The sequence below is a fragment of the Paramisgurnus dabryanus genome, chromosome 9, assembly GCF_030506205.2.
Source record: "Paramisgurnus dabryanus chromosome 9, PD_genome_1.1, whole genome shotgun sequence".
NCBI classification, from domain to species: Eukaryota; Metazoa; Chordata; class Actinopteri; order Cypriniformes; family Cobitidae; genus Paramisgurnus; species Paramisgurnus dabryanus.
Window position 1 is genome coordinate 5,656,031 of NC_133345.1, and position 6,059 is coordinate 5,662,089.

A 6,059-nucleotide genomic window follows, 5' to 3' on the forward strand; every position below is an offset into this window, starting at 1 on the left:
GGCACTCGCTTACGGCCACACCACCCTGAGCACGCCCGCTCTCGTCTGATCTCGGAAGCCAAGCAGGGTCGGGCCTGGTTAGTACTTGGATGGGAGACCGCCTGGGAATACCAGGTGCTGTAAGCATTTAATTAATTAATTATTTTTTTATGTCATTTTTTCCCATGAATGCGTCCTTTCTGTAACCATTTACCGATGTCATTGCGTTGCCACATTAGCCTTGAAGTGTCTCTCGAATCGGGTCAGCACTCGTTTACGGCCACACCACCCTGAGCACGCCCGCTCTCGTCTGATCTCGGAAGCCAAGCAGGGTCGGGCCTGGTTAGTACTTGGATGGGAGACCGCCTGGGAATACCAGATGCTGTAATAATTTAATTGATTAATTATTTTTTTTATGTCATTTTTTCCCATGAATGCGTCCTTTCTGTAACCATTTACCGATGTCATTGCGTTGCCACATTAGCCTTGAAGTGTCTCTCGAATCGAGTCAGCACTCGTTTACGGCCACACCACCCTGAGCACGCCCGCTCTCGTCTGATCTCGGAAGCCAAGCAGGGTCGGGCCTGGTTAGTACTTGGATGGGAGACCGCCTGGGAATACCTGGTGCTGTAAGAATTAAATTAATTAATTATTTATGTCATTTTTCCCATGAATGCGTCCTTTCTGTAAGCGTTCTCCCATGGCATGGCGTTGCCACATTAGTTTTGAAGTGTCTCTCGAATCAAGTCAGCACTCGCTTACGGCCACGCCACCCTGAGCACGCCCGCTCTCGTCTGATCTCGGAAGCCAAGCAGGGTCGGGCCTGGTTAGTACTTGGATGGGAGACCGCCTGGGAATACCTGGTGCTGTAAGAATTAAATTAATTAATTATTTATGTCATTTTTCCCATGAATGCGTCCTTTCTGTAAGCGTTCTCCCATGGCATGGCGTTGCCACATTAGTTTTGAAGTGTCTCTCGAATCAAGTCAGCACTCGCTTACGGCCACGCCACCCTGAGCACGCCCGCTCTCGTCTGATCTCGTAAGCCAAGCAGGGTCGGGCCTGGTTAGTACTTGGATGGGAGACCGCCTGGGAATACCAGGTGCTCTAAGCATTTAATTAATTAATTATTTTTTTATGTCATTTTTTCCCATGAATGCGTCCTTTCTGTAAGCGTTCTCCCATGGCATGGCGTTGCCACATTAGTTTTGAAGTGTCTCTCGAATCAAGTCTGCACTCGCTTACGGCCACACCACCCTGAGCACGCCCGCTCTCGTCTGATCTCGGAAGCCAAGCAGGGTCGGGCCTGGTTAGTACTTGGATGGGAGACCGCCTGGGAATACCAGGTGCTGTAAGCATTTAATTAATTAATAATTTTTTTTATGTCATTTTTTCCCATGAATGCGTCCTTTCTGTAACCATTTACCGATGTCATTGCGTTGCCACATTAGCCTTGAAGTGTCTCTCGAATCGAGTCAGCACTCGCTTACGGCCACACCACCCTGAGCACGCCCGCTCTCGTCTGATCTCGGAAGCCAAGCAGGGTCGGGCCTGGTTAGTACTTGGATGGGAGATTGCCTGGGAATACCAGGTGCTGTAAGCATTTAATTAATTAAATATTTATTTATGTCATTTTTTCCCATGAATGCGTTCTTTCTGTAAGCGTTCACTGATGTCATGGCGTTGCCACATAAGTCTTGAAGTGTCTGTCGATTCGAGTCGGCACTCGCTTACGGCCACACCACCCTGAGCACGCCCGCTCTCGTCTGATCTCGGAAGCCAAGCAGGGTCGGGCCTGGTTAGTACTTGGATGGGAGACCGCCTGGGAATACCAGGTGCTGTAAGCATTTAATTAATTAAATATTTATTTATGTCATATTTTCCCATGAATGCGTCCTTTCTGTAAGCGTTCTCCCATGGCATGGCGTTGCCACATTAGTTTTGAAGTGTCTCTCGAATCAAGTCTGCACTCGCTTACGGCCACACCACCCTGAGCACGCCCGCTCTCGTCTGATCTCGGAAGCCAAGCAGGGTCGGGCCTGGTTAGTACTTGGATGGGAGACCGCCTGGGAATACCAGGTGCTGTAAGCATTTAATTAATTAATAATTTTTTTTATGTCATTTTTTCCCATGAATGCGTCCTTTCTGTAACCATTTACCGATGTCATTGCGTTGCCACATTAGCCTTGAAGTGTCTCTCGAATCGAGTCAGCACTCGCTTACGGCCACACCACCCTGAGCACGCCCGCTCTCGTCTGATCTCGGAAGCCAAGCAGGGTCGGGCCTGGTTAGTACTTGGATGGGAGACCGCCTGGGAATACCAGGTGCTGTAAGCATTTAATTAATTAATTATTTTTTTATGTCATTTTTTCCCATGAATGCGTCCTTTCTGTAACCATTTACCGATGTCATTGCGTTGCCACATTAGCCTTGAAGTGTCTCTCGAATCGAGTCAGCACTCGCTTACGGCCACACCACCCTGAGCACGCCCGCTCTCGTCTGATCTCGGAAGCCAAGCAGGGTCGGGCCTGGTTAGTACTTGGATGGGAGACCGCCTGGGAATACCAGGTGCTGTAAGCATTTAATTAATTAATTATTTTTTTATGTCATTTTTTCCCATGAATGCGATCTTTCTGTAAGCGTTCACTGATGTCATGGCGTTGCCACATAAGTCTTGAAGTGTCTATCGAAGCGAGTCAGCACTCGCTTACGGCCACACCACCCTGAGCACGCCCGCTCTCGTCTGATCTCGGAAGCCAAGCAGGGTCGGGCCTGGTTAGTACTTGGATGGGAGACCGCCTGGGAATACCAGGTGCTGTAAGCATTTAATTAATTAATTATTTTTTTTATGTCATTTTTTCCCATGAATGCGTCCTTTCTGTAACCATTTACCGATGTCATTGCGTTGCCACATTAGCCTTGAAGTGTCTCTCGAATCGGGTCAGCACTCGTTTACGGCCACACCACCCTGAGCACGCCCGCTCTCGTCTGATCTCGGAAGCCAAGCAGGGTCGGGCCTGGTTAGTACTTGGATGGGAGACCGCCTGGGAATACCAGATGCTGTAATAATTTAATTGATTAATTATTTTTTTTATGTCATTTTTTCCCATGAATGCGTCCTTTCTGTAACCATTTACCGATGTCATTGCGTTGCCACATTAGCCTTGAAGTGTCTCTCGAATCGAGTCAGCACTCGTTTACGGCCACACCACCCTGAGCACGCCCGCTCTCGTCTGATCTCGGAAGCCAAGCAGGGTCGGGCCTGGTTAGTACTTGGATGGGAGACCGCCTGGGAATACCTGGTGCTGTAAGAATTAAATTAATTAATTATTTATGTCATTTTTCCCATGAATGCGTCCTTTCTGTAAGCGTTCTCCCATGGCATGGCGTTGCCACATTAGTTTTGAAGTGTCTCTCGAATCAAGTCAGCACTCGCTTACGGCCACGCCACCCTGAGCACGCCCGCTCTCGTCTGATCTCGGAAGCCAAGCAGGGTCGGGCCTGGTTAGTACTTGGATGGGAGACCGCCTGGGAATACCAGGTGCTGTAAGCATTTAATTAATTAAATATTTATTTATGTCATATTTTCCCATGAATGCGTCCTTTCTGTAACCATTTACCGATGTCATTGCGTTGCCACATTAGCCTTGAAGTGTCTCTCGAATCGAGTCAGCACTCGCTTACGGCCACACCACCCTGAGCACGCCCGCTCTCGTCTGATCTCGGAAGCCAAGCAGGGTCGGGCCTGGTTAGTACTTGGATGGGAGACCGCCTGGGAATACCAGGTGCTGTAAGCATTTAATTAATTAATTATTTTTTTTATGTCATTTTTTCCCATGAATGCGTCCTTTCTGTAACCATTTACCGATGTCATTGCGTTGCCACATTAGCCTTGAAGTGTCTCTCGAATCGAGTCAGCACTCGTTTACGGCCACACCACCCTGAGCACGCCCGCTCTCGTCTGATCTCGGAAGCCAAGCAGGGTCGGGCCTGGTTAGTACTTGGATGGGAGACCGCCTGGGAATACCTGGTGCTGTAAGAATTAAATTAATTAATTATTTATGTCATTTTTCCCATGAATGCGTCCTTTCTGTAAGCGTTCTCCCATGGCATGGCGTTGCCACATTAGTTTTGAAGTGTCTCTCGAATCAAGTCAGCACTCGCTTACGGCCACGCCACCCTGAGCACGCCCGCTCTCGTCTGATCTCGTAAGCCAAGCAGGGTCGGGCCTGGTTAGTACTTGGATGGGAGACCGCCTGGGAATACCAGGTGCTCTAAGCATTTAATTAATTAATTATTTTTTTATGTCATTTTTTCCCATGAATGCGTCCTTTCTGTAAGCGTTCTCCCATGGCATTACGTTGCCACATTAGTTTTGAAGTGTCTCTCGAATCAAGTCTGCACTCGCTTACGGCCACACCACCCTGAGCACGCCCGCTCTCGTCTGATCTCGGAAGCCAAGCAGGGTCGGGCCTGGTTAGTACTTGGATGGGAGACCGCCTGGGAATACCAGGTGCTGTAAGCATTTAATTAAATAATAATTTTTTTTATGTCATTTTTTCCCATGAATGCGTCCTTTCTGTAACCATTTACCGATGTCATTGCGTTGCCACATTAGCCTTGAAGTGTCTCTCGAATCGAGTCAGCACTCGCTTACGGCCACACCACCCTGAGCACGCCCGCTCTCGTCTGATCTCGGAAGCCAAGCAGGGTCGGGCCTGGTTAGTACTTGGATGGGAGACCGCCTGGGAATACCAGGTGCTGTAAGCATTTAATTAATTAAATATTTTTTTATGTCATTTTTTCCCATGAATGCGACCTTTCTGTAAGCGTTCACTGATGTCATGGCGTTGCCACATAAGTCTTGAAGTGTCTATCGAAGCGAGTCAGCACTCGCTTACGGCCACACCACCCTGAGCACGCCCGCTCTCGTCTGATCTCGGAAGCCAAGCAGGGTCGGGCCTGGTTAGTACTTGGATGGGAGACCGCCTGGGAATACCAGGTGCTGTAAGCATTTAATTAATTAATAATTTTTTTTTATGTCATTTTTTCCCATGAATGCGTCCTTTCTGTAACCATTTACCGATGTCATTGCGTTGCCACATTAGCCTTGAAGTGTCTCTCGAATCGAGTCAGCACTCGCTTACGGCCACACCACCGTGAGCACGCCCGTTCTCGTCTGATCTCGGAAGCCAAGCAGGGTCGGGCCTGGTTAGTACTTGGATGGGAGACCGCCTGGGAATACCAGGTGCTCTAAGCATTTAATTAATTAATTATTTTTTTATGTCATTTTTTCCCATGAATGCGTCCTTTCTGTAAGCGTTCTCCCATGGCATGGCGTTGCCACATTAGTTTTGAAGTGTCTCTCGAATCAAGTCTGCACTCGCTTACGGCCACACCACCCTGAGCACGCCCGCTCTCGTCTGATCTCGGAAGCCAAGCAGGGTCGGGCCTGGTTAGTACTTGGATGGGAGACCGCCTGGGAATACCAGGTGCTGTAAGCATTTAATTAATTAATAATTTTTTTTATGTCATTTTTTCCCATGAATGCGATCTTTCTGTAAGCGTTCACCGATGTCATGGCGTTGCCACATAAGTCTTGAAGTGTCTATCGAAGCGTGTCAGCACTCGCTTACGGCCACACCACCCTGAGCACGCCCGCTCTCGTCTAATGTCGGAAGCCAAGCAGGGTCGGGCCTGGTTAGTACTTGGATGGGAGACCGCCTGGGAATACCAGGTGCTGTAAGCATTTAATTAATTAAATATTTATTTATGTCATATTTTCCCATGAATGCGTCCTTTCTGTAACCATTTACCGATGTCATTGCGTTGCCACATTAGCCTTGAAGTGTCTCTCGAATCGAGTCAGCACTCGCTTACGGCCACACCACCCTGAGCACGCCCGCTCTCGTCTGATCTCGGAAGCCAAGCAGGGTCGGGCCTGGTTAGTACTTGGATGGGAGACCGCCTGGGAATACCAGGTGCTGTAAGCATTTAATTAATCAATTATTTTTTTTATGTCATTTTTTCCCATGAATGCGTCCTTTCTGTAACCATTTACCGATGTCATTGCGTTGCCA

At 48.4% G+C, this 6,059-nt stretch overlaps 17 non-coding genes and 8 pseudogenes across 17 annotated transcripts; all 25 read left to right on the forward strand.

Annotated features, from left to right (window-relative positions):
* Window positions 1-7: 7 nt before the first annotated feature.
* Window positions 8-126, forward strand: LOC135723603 (5S ribosomal RNA). Its single transcript, XR_010523298.2, has one exon. It is a non-coding gene; the product is annotated as a 5S ribosomal RNA (ribosomal RNA).
* A 125-nt stretch (window positions 127-251) lies between these two features.
* On the forward strand, window positions 252-370 carry LOC135721927 (5S ribosomal RNA; annotated as a pseudogene).
* A 126-nt stretch (window positions 371-496) lies between these two features.
* Window positions 497-615, forward strand: LOC135724040 (5S ribosomal RNA). Its single transcript, XR_010523715.2, has one exon. It is a non-coding gene; the product is annotated as a 5S ribosomal RNA (ribosomal RNA).
* Window positions 616-735: 120 nt separating this feature from the next.
* Window positions 736-854, forward strand: LOC135726277 (5S ribosomal RNA; annotated as a pseudogene).
* Window positions 855-974: 120 nt separating this feature from the next.
* LOC135721928 (5S ribosomal RNA) lies at window positions 975-1,093 on the forward strand (annotated as a pseudogene).
* A 125-nt stretch (window positions 1,094-1,218) lies between these two features.
* On the forward strand, window positions 1,219-1,337 carry LOC135721931 (5S ribosomal RNA). Its single transcript, XR_010521683.1, has one exon. It is a non-coding gene; the product is annotated as a 5S ribosomal RNA (ribosomal RNA).
* Window positions 1,338-1,463: 126 nt separating this feature from the next.
* On the forward strand, window positions 1,464-1,582 carry LOC135726209 (5S ribosomal RNA; annotated as a pseudogene).
* A 125-nt stretch (window positions 1,583-1,707) lies between these two features.
* LOC135724650 (5S ribosomal RNA) lies at window positions 1,708-1,826 on the forward strand. Its single transcript, XR_010524312.2, has one exon. It is a non-coding gene; the product is annotated as a 5S ribosomal RNA (ribosomal RNA).
* Window positions 1,827-1,951: 125 nt separating this feature from the next.
* Window positions 1,952-2,070, forward strand: LOC135723694 (5S ribosomal RNA). Its single transcript, XR_010523385.2, has one exon. It is a non-coding gene; the product is annotated as a 5S ribosomal RNA (ribosomal RNA).
* A 126-nt stretch (window positions 2,071-2,196) lies between these two features.
* LOC135721932 (5S ribosomal RNA) lies at window positions 2,197-2,315 on the forward strand. The gene has a single exon (XR_010521684.1). It is a non-coding gene; the product is annotated as a 5S ribosomal RNA (ribosomal RNA).
* A 125-nt stretch (window positions 2,316-2,440) lies between these two features.
* On the forward strand, window positions 2,441-2,559 carry LOC135724651 (5S ribosomal RNA). Its single transcript, XR_010524313.2, has one exon. It is a non-coding gene; the product is annotated as a 5S ribosomal RNA (ribosomal RNA).
* A 125-nt stretch (window positions 2,560-2,684) lies between these two features.
* Window positions 2,685-2,803, forward strand: LOC135726501 (5S ribosomal RNA). Its single transcript, XR_012337463.1, has one exon. It is a non-coding gene; the product is annotated as a 5S ribosomal RNA (ribosomal RNA).
* A 126-nt stretch (window positions 2,804-2,929) lies between these two features.
* Window positions 2,930-3,048, forward strand: LOC135721933 (5S ribosomal RNA; annotated as a pseudogene).
* Window positions 3,049-3,174: 126 nt separating this feature from the next.
* On the forward strand, window positions 3,175-3,293 carry LOC135721934 (5S ribosomal RNA). The gene has a single exon (XR_010521686.2). It is a non-coding gene; the product is annotated as a 5S ribosomal RNA (ribosomal RNA).
* A 120-nt stretch (window positions 3,294-3,413) lies between these two features.
* Window positions 3,414-3,532, forward strand: LOC135721935 (5S ribosomal RNA). Its single transcript, XR_010521687.2, has one exon. It is a non-coding gene; the product is annotated as a 5S ribosomal RNA (ribosomal RNA).
* A 125-nt stretch (window positions 3,533-3,657) lies between these two features.
* On the forward strand, window positions 3,658-3,776 carry LOC135725176 (5S ribosomal RNA). The gene has a single exon (XR_010524821.2). It is a non-coding gene; the product is annotated as a 5S ribosomal RNA (ribosomal RNA).
* Window positions 3,777-3,902: 126 nt separating this feature from the next.
* On the forward strand, window positions 3,903-4,021 carry LOC135721936 (5S ribosomal RNA). Its single transcript, XR_010521688.2, has one exon. It is a non-coding gene; the product is annotated as a 5S ribosomal RNA (ribosomal RNA).
* A 120-nt stretch (window positions 4,022-4,141) lies between these two features.
* On the forward strand, window positions 4,142-4,260 carry LOC135723972 (5S ribosomal RNA; annotated as a pseudogene).
* A 125-nt stretch (window positions 4,261-4,385) lies between these two features.
* On the forward strand, window positions 4,386-4,504 carry LOC135721937 (5S ribosomal RNA). Its single transcript, XR_010521689.1, has one exon. It is a non-coding gene; the product is annotated as a 5S ribosomal RNA (ribosomal RNA).
* A 126-nt stretch (window positions 4,505-4,630) lies between these two features.
* Window positions 4,631-4,749, forward strand: LOC135724041 (5S ribosomal RNA). Its single transcript, XR_010523716.2, has one exon. It is a non-coding gene; the product is annotated as a 5S ribosomal RNA (ribosomal RNA).
* Window positions 4,750-4,874: 125 nt separating this feature from the next.
* On the forward strand, window positions 4,875-4,993 carry LOC135723956 (5S ribosomal RNA). The gene has a single exon (XR_010523633.2). It is a non-coding gene; the product is annotated as a 5S ribosomal RNA (ribosomal RNA).
* A 127-nt stretch (window positions 4,994-5,120) lies between these two features.
* LOC135721938 (5S ribosomal RNA) lies at window positions 5,121-5,239 on the forward strand (annotated as a pseudogene).
* A 125-nt stretch (window positions 5,240-5,364) lies between these two features.
* LOC135723741 (5S ribosomal RNA) lies at window positions 5,365-5,483 on the forward strand. Its single transcript, XR_010523429.2, has one exon. It is a non-coding gene; the product is annotated as a 5S ribosomal RNA (ribosomal RNA).
* Window positions 5,484-5,609: 126 nt separating this feature from the next.
* LOC135726210 (5S ribosomal RNA) lies at window positions 5,610-5,728 on the forward strand (annotated as a pseudogene).
* Window positions 5,729-5,853: 125 nt separating this feature from the next.
* LOC135724652 (5S ribosomal RNA) lies at window positions 5,854-5,972 on the forward strand. The gene has a single exon (XR_010524314.2). It is a non-coding gene; the product is annotated as a 5S ribosomal RNA (ribosomal RNA).
* The last annotated feature ends 87 nt before the right edge of the window (window positions 5,973-6,059 follow it).